Source organism: Raphanus sativus, chromosome 6, assembly GCF_000801105.2.
Source record: "Raphanus sativus cultivar WK10039 chromosome 6, ASM80110v3, whole genome shotgun sequence".
In the NCBI taxonomy this organism is placed as follows: Eukaryota; Viridiplantae; Streptophyta; class Magnoliopsida; order Brassicales; family Brassicaceae; genus Raphanus; species Raphanus sativus.
Genome location: NC_079516.1, coordinates 21,774,439 through 21,790,078, shown reverse-complemented (window position 1 = coordinate 21,790,078; position 15,640 = coordinate 21,774,439). Strand labels below are relative to the sequence as shown.

The window sequence follows — 15,640 nt, the reverse complement described above, 5'->3', positions numbered from 1 at the left end:
CTCTAAGGAGAGCTTGCTGAGCACATTCTACAGAGGTGCTCTTCCTAAGTATAGAGCCAGACTGGATACAGCTAGCAATGGGTTCTTTTTGGGGAGAACTGAGGAAGAGGCAGAGGCTCTAGTTGACAACATGGTTAAGAATGATGCAGTCTACAGTGGAGACCATGACAGAAGCAGCAGAGGTGATGACAATCAAACAAGGAATGAGATAAAGGCTCTTCAGGAGAAGATTGACAAACTCATTGCTGATAAGGCCACACAAGCGCAGGTGAACTTTGTTGGCAACCCAAGCCAGGAGATACCTCCTACTGTCAATGAGGTTGAGGGTTTGGAAGGGCAAGAAGAATTGTGTTTCATCAACAGTAATGGTAGCTGGTACAAGAAGGAACCCAACTTTCAGTACAACAACTACCAACAGAAGCCCTATTCAAACAACCAGCAGAGTGGTTATCAGCCTCGAAACAACCAGCAGAGCAACTATCAGCCTCAGCAAAACTCCTCTCCTAGCTCCTCTGCCCCTCAACAGAGCAGCACTGATGCCTTACTGAAACAGATCTTGGAGTCTCAGACCAGAAGTGAGAAGCATGTGGGCTATGAGCTGAAGAACCTTCACTCCAAGATTGATGGGAGCTACAATGAGCTCAACAACAAATTCTCTCACCTTGCTTCTTCTGTCAAGAATTTGGAGAATCAGTTTGCTTCCATAAGCTCCCACCAGAACCGCCAGCAAGGATCTCTACCTGGAAAGTCAGATCAAAACCCCAAGGAAGCAAAAGCTGTCACACTTAGGAGTGGTAAGCAGTTGACTCCTCTAACCCTCACCAAGGATGCTGAGAAACAAGGTGAGGAGGTGGCCATCAACCTAGATGATGAAGTGGTCATTGTTGATGAGAAGACAGATGCTGAGATCTTGGAGAAGATTGTGAAAGCCAAGGATAAAGGAAAGGTTGGAGAAGAGAAGGAAACAACAAAAGATGGTGAATCTGCTGCTCCAGCAAGTGAGAGCTCTCCTGTTCCCCCTCCCTATGAACCAAAGCTTCCATTCCCTGGTAGATTCAAGAAGCAGCTGCTACAGAAGTACAAGGCTTTGTTTGAGAAGCAGATGAGTGAAGCTCAGGTTACAATGCCCATCATTGATGCTTTCATGCTGATTCCTCAATACAGCAAACTACTGAAAGATGTTGTAGCTGCTAAGAAGAAGGAGATGGAGGGCATGATGGTTCTGAGTCATGAGTGCAATGCCATCATTCAGAGGCTAGATGCTCCAGAGAAGCTAGAGGATCCAGGATGCTTCACACTCCCTTGTGCTCTTGGACCTATGGTATTTGAGAAATGTCTCTGCGATTTGGGAGCTAGTGTCAGCTTGATGCCTCTGTCTGTGGCAAAGAAGCTTGGCTTCACTCAATACAAGAAGTGTAGACTCTCTCTGGTGTTGGCTGATCGATCAGTGAAGTACCCTGTGGGCATCCTAGAGAACCTCCCTGTGAAGATTGGAAGGTATGAGATACCTACAGATTTTGTGGTGCTTGAAATGGGTGATGAGGCTCAAGACCCATTGATTCTTGGAAGGCCATTCTTAGCTACAGCAGGAGCTATTATGAATGTGAAGGAAGGGAAGATTGACCTCCATTTGGGCAAGGAGAACATCCTCCACTTTGACATCAAGGAGAAGATGAGACACCCCACTGTATGTGGACAAGCCTTCACCATTGAAGAGATGAATCCTCCTCCTGCTGATGATAACTTTGATGAGCTACCACCTGAGGAAGATGGAGTGTCAACTCCACTCTCTGCACCTAGTCCAGCCTGATCCAAAGGAGGCAAAGTCAAGCTAGAGACTTAAAACAAGCTCACTTGGGAGGAAGTCCCATGAGTATCCTTGTATATATTGCATTAGTATTTGCATTTTCATTCTATTGCATAAAACAATGGGAAAGTGAAGTTGTGTGCAGGTATTGAGCATAAAGCCGGACACCAGAGCGATCTCATCGCAGCGACACATCTAGGTCGCTCCACCTGGGAGCGACATGTCCAGAGCGAGAGGCTGAGGTCGCTCGCGTCACACGCGAGTGGAAACACAGAAACCGACCTCAGAGCGATCTTCTCACAGCGACATACCGAAGTCGCTCCAGCTGGGAGCGACCTGTCGCAGCGACGTTCACACCTCGCTCCACGGTAGGTAACACACAATCCTACTTTCCCTTGTATTTCACATTTCCATTGGGTACCTCACTCACACAGAGACTGTGTGATTTAAGTGTGGGGGAGGTACCAAGTATTTGATCATGTTTGTTTCCATGATTTTGAGTCTCATGCATTGCATATTACATTCTTATTTGCATAAAAAAAAATTTTGAAAAACACAAAAAGAATCATTTAGTTGCATCATTTGCATTTTTAGGATTGAGTCTAGAAGCATATAGGTTGCATTCATGCATTAGGGGGATTTCAACCTTGTAAAGAGCTCATGCTAAGTACTGATTTTGTTGATCTTTGTAATCATGACAAGTAGCTTGAGCACCCTTTAGAAAGCTTGTAAACTTCGCGCCTTGAATGCTCCTCTTGAAACTCATTTGACTGTTGATACTCTCTCTTTGAAGCAAGCTCCTGTTTTAATGTCTCTTGCATATGGTCTCTTGTGTACTAAGTCATGGATATACACACTTGAGTTGTCCCATCTGTTTTACCAATCTTTTTGACAAACTCAAGTGGTACTCCACTCCCAAAACCCATACCTCCTTTTTAAACCATCATTATTTGTTGAGTGAGGCCTCTTTGGAAAGCTTTACATGTGCATAATGTTGAGAGTATTGGGAACGACAATGCTTAGTCTCCATTCTTGCTAGATTAGTCACTCTATTGTCTAGCTATAGGAAGGGGGTGAGTGTTGTGATTGTGATTTGAGAATATGAAAGGTTTGATTCTTTGGGCTTAATTGATTTAGTCATCATGGGATAAGTGTAGGAATATCTAGCTCTTGTTATGAAAGTCTTGGCCCCCAAATAAAAAAAAAATAAAAATCGAAAAAGAGAATAAAAAGGGGGCTAGCAAAGTTGTTAGGAGCTCAGATATGTTTTAAAATTGTGAAAATCCCTTATTGATTTCAAAAAGAAAGAGTCTGATGTGAAAAATGTTCTTGGGATCTTTTGGTGAGAGATGTGAGTTGGGTTTGACATTGAGGAATAATTGAATATCTTGTGTGTTTGGGAAAGGGTAGAACAATGGAGATTGAGCATTGTATGCATCAGTTGATCCCTTTCTTAGATATATTATGTGTAATGTCAAAGCTACTTTGTTTTGAGAGTAAACCACCATAAAAGATCATTTTGAACCTCTGATTTCACTTGCATTAAAGCCTTCGTCTTACCAAACCAAATGACTTGGACCAGTTGACCATTTGTGAGATGTCTATTGAGTTTGCTTCATAAATGTTAGAGAGATGTGGATTTGTGGTTTGTAGATGCACGGTTAATGAGTGTAGAGATCAAAGGAGCTGAGATAGGCTTAGAGAAGTTAGAGATGGATAAAATCTTTGCTCTTGCTATTTGGTATGATTATGCAAGGTTGTTAGGTTGAGAACTAAGAAGAGTTTCTTTTGGTTATGAGTCCCCATTTTCAAACTTTTTCTCCTTGGTTCTTGAAAGTTTACTTGTGGACAAGTAAAGGACTAGTGTGGGGGAGTTGATGTATTGCATATTTACAATGTTTAAACCATTCATTCATAAGCATTTTCATCATATAGATTAGGATTTAGACATGTTTAGGTTGCATTTGGCATGCATATGTCTCTATCAGGTATTGGAACACCACATGGAGTTCTTGGAGAAATTTGGAAGCAATGTGATCAAAAAGGGGGTGCAATATGAGCATGGATGGAGGCCTTAGAGAAATCTTCTGTTGCTCAGATTTTGTGGAGACACAGGAAATTGAGTTAGCTTTCTAATGGAAGTGGTTTCAAGTCATTTGGAGATGTAATGGAGAAGTTACGATCTATTTACTAGAGGCATATCCATCCTGGTCGAGAACCGCAGAGTGACCTTCCGGAGCGACCCCCTAAGTAGCTCCCAACCAGAGCGACCCACCTAAGTCGCTCGCGTTTTCATCGCCCGGAAAACAAAAATGGAGGCTGGAGCGACCTCTCAGAGCGACCCCCCAAGGTCGCTCCCAACCCCAGAGCGACCTCCTGGAGTGACCCTCTGAGGTCGCTCCGCGTTATCTGCTGCACGATTTTATTATTTTTCAAGGACCTTTTTGCAATTGTTGTGCACGTTTTTGCACTTGGAAAACCTAATGTTTAATAATGTTTAAGTACTATGTAGCCACCATTTGGCAATCTATCTTTTATCTATTGAATACACAAAACTCTCTCAAGAAAAGTTCTCCTTTGGCTTTGATTGTTCTTGTGTTCTTGTGATTTTCTTTCTACATCTCTATATGATTCATCTGAAATCCATCATGGGTTTAAGAGGAATCATGGAGATTAGTGAGTAATCACCTTTTGGATTCATGGGTTAGGGTGATTAAGGATGATTAGGTTAGTTCTAGGATGTGTTAGGTGTAAATCATGCTTGTTCCTTGCTAGTAGAGTGATCTTAATGCATCATTTGAGTAGGCCACTCAAAGGGTGATCTCTAGGCATCTCCCACCCAAAAGGTGTTTGATGAAATGCCTGAGTCAACTCTCCTAGGCTCTTAGTGTACTTTGCCAAAGATATTTGTTGTTAAAGATGATAAGATAGCTAATAGACTTGTTAGTAATGATTGCTTGCATGTTATTCAACCAAAGACATTTGATGTTTGAGACATGTTAGCAAATGAGCATTCATCTAGACATAGAGCTTGCTTAGAATTGTGTCTAGGCTTAAGGTTAATAGTTTGATTGATTCATTTGTCGTCCTTAGTTCGAAACTTGATCACCCAAGGTCTGAAATCCCTATACCCATGAGTTCTCCTTTCCAATAGCTTAAAAGTATCATTTCTTTACTTTGCATTCTAGTTTTAGTTTAAAAAACCATCCAATTCACTGATTGCACTTAGATTAGGCAAATACTTGCATTCTCTCTGCATTTGAATCCCTCAGAATTGGTTCGACAAAATTACTACCACTTTACTATCATTTGACTTAGGAGCCTCAAAACTCCTAACATCAAATTGGCGCCGTTGCCGGGGTTGATGTCTTGCATATTTGCATTGTTTTAACCATTCATTCATAAGCATTTTCATCATATAGATTAGGATTTAGACATGTTTAGGTTGCATTTGGCATGCATATGTCTCTATCAGGTATTGGAACACCACATGGAGTTCTTGGAGAAATTTGGAAGCAATGTGATCAAAAAGGGGGTGAAAGATGAGCATGGATGGAGGCCTTAGAGAAATCTTCGGTTGCTCAGATTTTGTGGAGACACAGGAAATTGAGTTAGCTTTCTAATGGAAGTGGTTTCAAGTCATTTGGAGATGTAATGGAGAAGTTACGATCTATTTACTAGAGGCATATCCATCCTGGTCGAGAACCGCAGAGTGACCTTCCGGAGCGACCCCCTAAGGTAGCTCCCAACCAGAGCGACCAACCAGAGCGACCCACCTAAGTCGCTCGCGTTTTCATCGCCCGGAGACACAAAAATGGAGGCTGGAGCGACCTCTCAGAGCGACCCCCCAAGGTCGCTCCCAACCCCAGAGCGACCTCCTGGAGTGACCCTCTGAGGTCGCTCCGCGTTATCTGCTGCACGATTTTATTATTTTTCAAGGACCTTTTTGCAATTGTTGTGCACGTTTTTGCACTTGGAAAACCTAATGTTTAAGTACTATGTAGCCACCATTTGGCAATCTATCTTTTATCTATTGAATACACAAAACTCTCTCAAGAAAAGTTCTCTTTTGGCTTTGATTGTTCTTGTGTTCTTGTGATTTTCTTTCTACATCTCTATATGATTCATCTGAAATCTATCATGGGTTTAAGAGGAATCATGGAGATTAGTGAGTAATCACCTTTTGGATTCATGGGTTAGGGTGATTAAGGGTGATTAGGTTAGTTCTAGGATGTGTTAGGTGTAAATCATGCTTGTTCCTTGCTAGTAGAGTGATCTTAATGCATCATTTGAGTAGGCCACTCAAAGGGTGATCTCTAGGCATCTCCTACCCAAAAGGTGTTTGTTGAAATGCCTGAGTCAACTCTCCTAGGCTCTTAGTGTACTTTGCCAAAGATATTTGTTGTTAAAGATGCTAAGATAGCTAATAGACTTGTTAGTAATGATTGCTTGCATGTTATTCAACCAAAGACATTTGATGTTTAAGACATGTTAGCAAATGAGCATTCATCTAGACATAGAGCTTGCTTAGAATTGTGTCTAGGCTTAAGGTTAATAGTTTGATTGATTCATTTGTCGTCCTTAGTTCGAAACTTGATCACCCAAGGTCTGAAATCCCTATACCTATGAGTTCTCCTTTCTAATAGTTTAAAAGTATCATTTCTGTTACTTGCATTCTAGTTTTAGTTTAAAAACCATCCAATTCACTGATTGCACTTAGATTAGGCAAATACTTGCATTCTCTCTGCATTTGAATCCCTCAGAACTGGTTCGACAAATTACTACCACTTTACTATCATTTGACTTAGGAGCCTCAAAACTCCTAACATCATGTCGCACGAGAACTCATTATATAAAAATATATTTCACATATTATGATAGAAAACTTTATAAATGTATCAGATATTTCGTAATTAATATATAATTTAATGTTTCAAAAAATTGTACACAAAACATTATGAGTGTTCAAACAAAACTCCACCATCTTTTAATTTTTTTTTACTCCACCATCTTTTATTTTTTTTGTTTTTATATGTGTTAATATATACAAAACTATTTAATATATAAAATATGTCTTTGTTAATGAGTTTAAAACATATTTCAATATATCTAATCAAAAATCAAAGATAAACATCCTAATATACACAGTTAAACTTAAAATATTAGTATTTTAAAAGGATAAACTTTAACAACATTTATAGTATTCTTAAAGGAAGTATCTCTTCAACATAAAAGAAAATTGAATAAGCAAATGCATATTTTGCTGCAAAACACAATAGAATTTGATTAAATATAGATAACATTGAGAGTTATTAAAAGGGGAAATTTCATGTTTACACTTTCTCTCATACCACAATTCACTTATACCACTAGTACAAGGACATTTTTATAATTACACTTTTCATTAGTGATCAAATTACATTACTACCCATCATCTGTTTCTCTTCTCTCGCGTGATTCCTCTTCACCTCCTCCGTCGAGTCCAGCATTTCTCTCACAAACTATCGGCGACTACGACTCCGGCGACGAGATCGACGACTCCGGCGCGGAATCTGAAATAGAAAAGGAGGAAGGCACGTCGCTTAAACAACCCCCCGCAAGAGGCGTCGCTTAGAGGCAGGTGTCGAAACAAGACTGGGTGAAGGAGAGATGGTGTTTCGGCCTTCTCGGCTTCTCTCTCTCTCGAATCCTTCTCGGCCTTCTCAGGCTTGTCTCCCTCGGTTGATCTCGTCGGTGATCTAGCTCTCATCGGCGTTCTCCCTGTCTTGATTCCTCTCGTCAGGCTCACCCTTTGGCCTTCTCTCTCAATTCCTCTCATCGGTGGCTCTGCTCTTCTCCGCGTTGTTTCAAATCAAAAGGTAAAGCGGTTGTTTTGTTGTTTAAGCATGTCTCAGATTATGATTGATGTTTGTTGTATTAGGAGTAGTTCTTATCGTTATGTTTCATGTTCGCTTCTCTTAATATAAACGTGCTTGTTCTCTGCTTATGTTTAATTAAAATTCTGCTTATGTTCATTGTTCTTCTTCTCTTGTGTCATTGTCTCAAAAATGTTCTTGTGTTAAAAATGTTATGCTCATTGTAATTGATGTTGAAGTGGTCTCTGTTTTGATATATCTGATGCTGGTTTTGTAGTTTGGTAGGGTCATTTATATCTGATGCTGGTTTTGTAGTTTGGCTACGTTGTTCTTGCACGACCTGAGTTACTGCCTTGAAACTGCTATGGTTAGTTCTAAGAACACCAGTGAATGATCTTATGTTTCATGTTTCCTATGAAACTCGGTACAGAGGTGCTGTGAAATAGTATTTGAATTTTATCATTAGGGAAATATGGATTTGAAGTCTCATCAGTTGATTTTAACTTCATTGATGTGTTTTTTATCCAGATGATTTTAAACTTTTATCATTTGATCTTTATTCTGTCTTGTAGTATTGAGCATGGATGCTATCGACATGTCTTGTTTATTTAGTATATATATCTGATGATGTTGTTCTTTGAGTTTTAGTTTTTCAAGTATTGGTATTTAAGGGAAGCTGCTAGGATGGGTGTGAAACAGGCTCTAAGGAGCATCGATGTGTTCCCAAGGCATCTGTTGTATTAGCCTTGTACTACCATTCAAGTACATCTATTGTCTAACCTGATATTTTAACTAACGTTTCTGTTATACTTTTTTTCTCTCTCATTCAGACAATCTTGAAGATCCCGGGTTTCACTGATAACGTTGTCACTCATATTCTATCTGGACTAGGAGCCGGATTCTTCGCTGTCTGCATTGGTTCCCCTGCTGACGTGGTATGATATCTATCTACACATGACGTTAAACCCATGAGTTTGTTACTAGATGCTTCCTAATTTTATTCTTGAATCTTGTTGTGTGTCACAGGTTAAGTCAAGAATGATGGGAGATCACATTGTTAAATTATTTATAATGGTGTACATATAATTTATAAATATTTATAAAGTCACTATAAATGATTCTTAGTCTTTATAAGGCTTTATATATTACAAATGTTATTGTAAAAGGTTTATAAAAATGTTATGAAAGCTTATATTCAATTTATAAGGGATATTACAAGAGTTGTATAGGTTTATAAATCAACTAAAAGAGTCTATAACCATTTAGAAATCCTTATAAAACAATTTATAATGGTTTGTATAGTAATTTATAAGGGTTTATAAGGGTATGTAAATAATTTATAGGGGTTTATAAAAATAATTTATAAAGTTTATACACCATTATAAAGGATAATAAGACAATTTATAAGGCTCTGTAAAATTATTTGTAGGAGTCTATAAACCATTTATAATGGCATATAAAACAAGTTATAAAATCTATAAATGTTTATAAGAAAGTTATGAAAGTTTATAAATAATTTATAAGGGGATACTATTAATAAGGGTTTATATAGGGTATGTAAATATTTATAAGAGTTTATAAAAATAATTTATAAAGTTTACACACCATTATAAAGGATTATAAAACAATTTATAAAGGTATGTAAAATTATTTGTAAGAGTCTAAACTATTTATAAAGGCATATAAAACAAGTTATAAAATCTATAAAACATATATAATGTTTATAAGAAAGTTATGAAAGTATATAAATAATTTATAAGGGGTATGTATATTATTAATAATGGTTTATATAGGTGTATAAACCAATTATAAGGTATCTATATTATTTATAAGAATATATAACCATTCATAAATTCTTATATAGCACATCTGAAGTACACTTATTCATGTTTACGCTATTAAGATGTCCATTTTCAAAAGTATCTAAATTTTAAGGAAACAATAGACAATTATATCCTTTAATTTATTTATACTCATAGTGAGAGACGAGATCTCGTCGACGAGTTTTAAACCGCATCCATGGGTAGACTACATCATCTTTGCCGGTAGACTACGTATGTCGGATCAAAAATAGCTTGATCATATTCGACCTTCTATAAAGTTTATAAACGCATATAAATATTTATATAACTATTTATAAAGGGTTATAAAACAATTTATAAAATTTATAAGGGCTTATATAACCTTGTATCAACCATCTATAAAGTTTATAAAACAAATATAAACATTTATATAACTATTTATAAAGGTTTATAAAATTATTTCAAAGGGTTTAATAACTATTTACAAGAACTTATAAGCTACATTTATTTATAAGTGTTTATAAATTAATTTACAAGGTTTATAAATCTATTTTTAAGAGTTTATAAATTTATTTATAAGGGTTTATTCCAAAGATTATAAGAATTTTATAACCCAGTTTATAAGAGTTTATAAATCAGTTAGAAGAGTTTATAGATCATTTATAAACTCTAATATCATTGTACGTAACATTTGGGGTTTGATAATATTATTAGAAACTCTTTCTCTTAGCTTATGGTAAAGATGACATCTTCAGAAAGTAGGGAAACAAGTTTTGTATGATTACAAAATAAAGAAGAAATCTTATGAAAATCTTAACATTTTTTACACTCAATATAGAAAAGACCAATCCAATCATGGGACACTGATGTGTCTGGAAAGCAACAGAAATCAAATGTTGATGTTTCACCGAGACGATGACAACAAGACACAACAATTAAACTTCTCAACTCAAAAATAAAGTAGTATTCTTGAATTGAAGGGAAACTTCAGAGCTGGGACTTGTCAAGGCTGTCAAAGTAAGGGTGACCGAGTGCTGTTTTTGCTGCAATTCTCTCAGCAGGATTGTGCTTGAGAATTTTCTGCATTTGTTAAAATTTTTTTATAAGAGTTTATAAATCTATTTATAAGAATTTATTCAAAAGACTATAAGAATTTAATAATCTTCATAACACAATTTATAAGAGTTTATAAATCAATTAAGAAGTGTTTATAAATCAGTTAGAAGAAGTTTATAGAGCAAGAAAAGAAGTACTTGTATATAGATGCTCAGATCAGACTCGATCTTCTCCTAGGAGTTCATTTTCACAGCTGCAATTTCCAAAAGAATTTGCTGGAACACCTGAAAAAGTAAAAAGTGAAATTAAGAAACTCAAGATAGAACTAGGAACAATCTCCGCTATATAGGACTAACTACAGTTACAGGGCTAAGCACCTAATGATAGCACTTGGATTTGGTATTATAATTCTTTATTGTATAAAACCGTAGCAAACCAACCAGAATATGCTATTCTCCAAGTCAAAGGCTATCAATATCTTACCACTACAACTGCATCTACGGAAAACAAAGATGCAATATAAAACAGGAAGACTTACCAGTGCCCTGAGAAGCAGCACCATTGAGCACCATCTTAGGCCTGAAATGGCTCACAGCTGGATTAACAGTAGTAACTTCACTACTAATACACTTATTAGCCACAGAAACATTCTTTCCTGCAGAAACAAATGGCAAAGAATCATTAACGATGCTTGAAGACAAATCTCGATGGTTTGTTATAAAAGCGTACATTATGCACATACAAAGACCTGGAGATGCAACACTATTGCTTGGTCGTGACAAGTGAGATACCAAAAACTGTTTTGCTTCTTCCATCAGCAGAATTTTTTTTCCACCAAAAACATGATCAAAAGCCCACAAAAGAAAAAAAAAACCACATCCTTTCAAGAACCTAAACAAAGTTGTAACCTTTCTTTTGCCAAGAGACACCTTCTCGGAGATAGAGAGATCTTAGGAGCTCTGAATCCTAAACTCTGGTCTTTACAATTCAAAACCAGATCTCCAATCACACCTCTAACACCATCGCCACATCCACATCCATTGAGAGAAACCCTAGATTGGGTTTTAAAATTTTGAAAAGGAGCTTACTTTTTTGTTGGAGTTATTGAGCAGTTTGAAGCCAAGTCAAGATCCAACAAAAAACATCTGCCTACTAAGTGGAGGTTCGAGTCCTGACCTTTGAAATGGGACAGATGAAATATGGGGGAGGCTCGTTGGAAACAGACCACTGCGACAAGGATGAAGGCGAATGTGATGATGACTCACCCTTCTCCAGGTATAGATCTATCAAAAGCTCTTCAATTTTTTTAATAGCTTCGTCTCTCTCTTTCTCGACCAACTCTAACCGACGATTGCCCATATAAAGCTGTTCTTCGAGTTCCTTTTGGACCCTCTTCATGTCTTTGATTTCTGCTCTCGCTCTCCTCCTCCGCTTCTCTGTTCAGGTATAGATTCAAAAGAACTAAACTGAGAGAACTTACTAATCTCCATGACTATCGCTCAGTCCTGCTCGGAGTTGCGTCGAGTTTGTCGAAGATTGCCAAATTCGCCGAGAGATCGCCGAGTTCACCGAGATCGCAGAATTTGCCGGAGATCGCCGAGTTCACCGAGATCGCAGAATTTGCCGGAGATCGTCGAGTTCGCCGGAGTTCCCCAAGCTTCTCAATATAATCTCGAGATCTAGAAGAGAAATAGAAGCAGGTTAAACTAATGAATTAAGGGTATAATAGTCTTTAACCTATTAATATTTTAAGGGTAAAGTTGATTAGTGTAAATATGAAAAGTGGTACCTTGAAAGTGGTATTATTGACAATTTCTCTTATTAAAACATGTAATCATAAATTTATTATTGTTATATATCACTCTTCCGTACATAAATCTCTAAATAATGAAAAATTGTGTCTTTTCAATCTAAATGTTGCATTTTTTAAGAGATTGTGAATCTATAAAAAGAGGTATCTTTTCATAAAAAAGTATTTTTCATGTTACACTAAGTTTTAAGAGACTGTAAAAGGTATAAAATATAGAGAAATTGCCAAAAATACCATTTTCATAGTACCACTTTTCATGTTTACACTAACCACTTTTACCACTACTTTTAATGAAGGGTTTAGATTTGAACGTTTAGGATTTAGGGTTTAGATTTTATGTTTTAGGGTTTAGATTTGATGTTTTAGGGTTTAGGGTATAAAGTTTAGGGTTTAGAGTTGAGGATTTAGGGTTTATAGTTGAGATTTTAGGGTTTAGGGTTTAGGATATTGAATTTAGGGTATATAGTTTAGGGTTTAGGGTTTAGAGTTAAAGATTTAGGGTTTAGGGTTTAGAATTGAGGGTTTAGGATTTAGAATTTTGGATTAAAATTTTGAAAAGCATATAAAAACAAAGATATAAGAGTCATTAACATTTTAATAAATAAGGTATTTTTGAAAATGTGTACTTAGTAGTGGTAAAGATGAATAATGGTACCTTTAAAGTGGTATTTTTGAAAATTCCCCTAAAATATATCTTTTATCATAAATTTTTATAATAATTTTTAAGTTATTTTTTCTAAAGATGTGTTTTTCATTTTCAAACTGCAATTTTTTTTTAAGAATTCTCAAAATTGTTGAGGATATGTATTTTAATCCTAAAAGATGCATACTTTTATGAATTATATTTTAGTTCATTTTTCCTATTTATTTTATATACATTTAATGAATAATTTTGGAAATATGTGTATCGTTATCTTTTGTCATCTCCGAACCAACGCCTTCTCTCAAATAACAATAGCATCTTTTAAAAGATTTATACATATCACATTTATTGTAGTGTTCGATTTGTGGTTGTTCACTGATTTTTATCCGCACCTCCACACCACGTTTTTAAAAAACTTACCTTCATGCCATCTTCATCGTTCTTCCTTCCCTATTGAAACCATCCAGTTGTTTTGCACCACCCTTATATCAAAAGGCATGAGTGCCAATTTGTTGCCTTTTCTGGTTTCATTTGGGATCCTCAGGTTTGAATTTGGATGGTGTTTTGAACAACAAAGTTGTCATATATTCCTCAAACTTTCTCTCTCTAAAACATTTTTATTCTCTCTCATGATTTATTTATCCTATGAATATATAACTATATTGATTACCTTCTCTTTGCAATGTCTCATATATATAAACAGCCAAGAGACACTATGTGAAGAGTCATATGTTCAAGGAGATGATACATATGTTCAAGGAAAAGCTACATATATTCACTAAAAAAGACACATATTCAACAAAACGACACATCTTGTAAGTAAAGAGTCACATATCTTCATTTAAGGAAAAAATGAATCTCTTAAGTTTTTATGATGATACACTTCTTAAAACTAATACGTTTTATTTTTATAATGAAAATACCCAATTTTTTAAATAAAACACAACTCTTAAAAGTTAAAATGTATTTTTTTACGAAAATACAAAACTCTTAACATTAATTGAAGTTGGTTTTGTTGACAACAAGCGGTTACATATTTGAATTGACACCAATCAGCGGTAACCAACATATTGTTTGAAAAAATATACCTGGCTGTGTATTAAGAAAACTTTGTTTTTGTAAAAGAATTAAGAAGACATATTTCAATACACCAATTGATCATATTGTGTATCTCCTTCCATATCTTTACCGCAACCCCCGTGAAAAACAAAATTTGAAACCTATTTGAACATGATCTTGTCATCATGTGGAAAAGCATGCATGCCCTTTCCTTCAATGACATCAGTACCATAACACACCCATATTTTTTTGCCGATTGTCAATACAAATGACAAATGAGCATTACAAATAAATAAAACAGTAAAATAGTATATAAACATAAAATGGATCTAAAATATGAGTACTATTAATCATAAGAGTGTTGGTGCAATAACAAGAACATAGTAAAGGGACACGGTCACACGGTATACAAAAACGTAACTGATGATTCATGTTAAAAAAAACAATGTAACTGATGAAAAAATAATATTTTAGTCGCTATCTTTAATCAATATCATTTAAAAAGGTAAAACCAACAGAATAATAAAAACTACACTATGGAAGAGACGCCATAAATACAGAAACGGTTACATATGGTGTAGATTGGTTATCTTAAGGAAAAGCATCTAATCGTTTAAAAATAACTAACGATGCACAAAGTTACTAATATTAATCGTATAGAGTGATATGATTGAAAGTCGTGTATGAAAAATCGGAAGTGAATCATGTGTTTGAAAAATCGAAAGTGAATCATGTGTTTATAAAAAATACATATCACAAATGCAAAATTTTGTAAGTACAAAAAACATACCTTTCATCTAGTAAAGAAGATTAAGACTAATAACTTTATTGTTTTTTTTTTGTCATCAACTATACAGACTTATATTGACTCTGTAAACCAAACTGGTAGTTCTGCATCCATGTGAATGACAAAAAACGATTGTTGTCTGGTACTGCATGCTAAACGATCCGCCTTTGAATTTGCAGTCCTTGATACATGAATGAGCTGTGAGCTATGGAAACTACTTTGTAAGCTCCTGATATCCGCTAGATAACTTGCAAACGTCGGCCACTCTTCTGGTTCCAAAACCATCTTCACCAATTGAGAACAATCCGTTGCAAACGTAACCTGATACTGTCGTAAATTCCTCATACATTCCATTGCCCAAATCAATGCTTCCACCTCCGAGTGAAGGGGAGACATACTTGTCCAAACATTTCGTGCCCCCATTAATCCCTCATATCCTTCCAGAGTACTAAACCAACCTTGTCCCGAGAAAGAGTCTTTATCCTTCCACGAACCATCTGTGAAGCACCATCTCCCTGGAATTGAGAGAGGCTGATGTACTTGTGGTGGTATGGATTGTCGGATAGTCAAATCTTGGACCGCAGCCCACATAGTAGATTCCGTTTCTGCCAACTTTAGGGTATCCATTGGATCAATATCCATGATACTAAAAATCTTGTTGTTCCTTGCTTTCCAAATATACCAGAGGATCCATGCAAACTGATGATCATTCATCTTGGGTAAAACTCTCCAGAATAAATGATCCATGTTAGCAAACAATGATTCCGATGGGAAAACATTTGGATTTGTTGGTATAGTTGACAATGCCCATATTTGCCGCG

At 36.1% G+C, this 15,640-nt stretch overlaps 2 long non-coding RNA genes across 4 annotated transcripts; one reads left to right on the top strand and one right to left on the bottom strand.

Annotated features, from left to right (window-relative positions):
* The first annotated feature begins 7,123 nt into the window (after positions 1-7,123).
* On the top strand, positions 7,124-8,827 carry LOC130496320 (uncharacterized). The gene is made up of 2 exons (XR_008935431.1): positions 7,124-8,597; positions 8,689-8,827. It is a non-coding gene; the product is annotated as an uncharacterized LOC130496320 (long non-coding RNA).
* A 1,394-nt stretch (positions 8,828-10,221) lies between these two features.
* On the bottom strand, positions 10,222-12,197 carry LOC108810304 (uncharacterized). 3 transcript variants are annotated; one of them, XR_008935712.1, is made up of 5 exons: positions 11,697-12,197; positions 11,263-11,607; positions 11,059-11,175; positions 10,718-10,804; positions 10,222-10,544 (listed from the first exon to the last, which is right to left on the bottom strand). It is a non-coding gene; the product is annotated as an uncharacterized LOC108810304 (long non-coding RNA). The 3 variants fall into 3 exon arrangements; XR_008935711.1 differs by having other exon boundaries at positions 11,263-11,572; positions 11,697-12,196; XR_001943042.2 differs by having other exon boundaries at positions 11,263-12,193.
* Between the last annotated feature and the right edge of the window lie 3,443 nt (positions 12,198-15,640).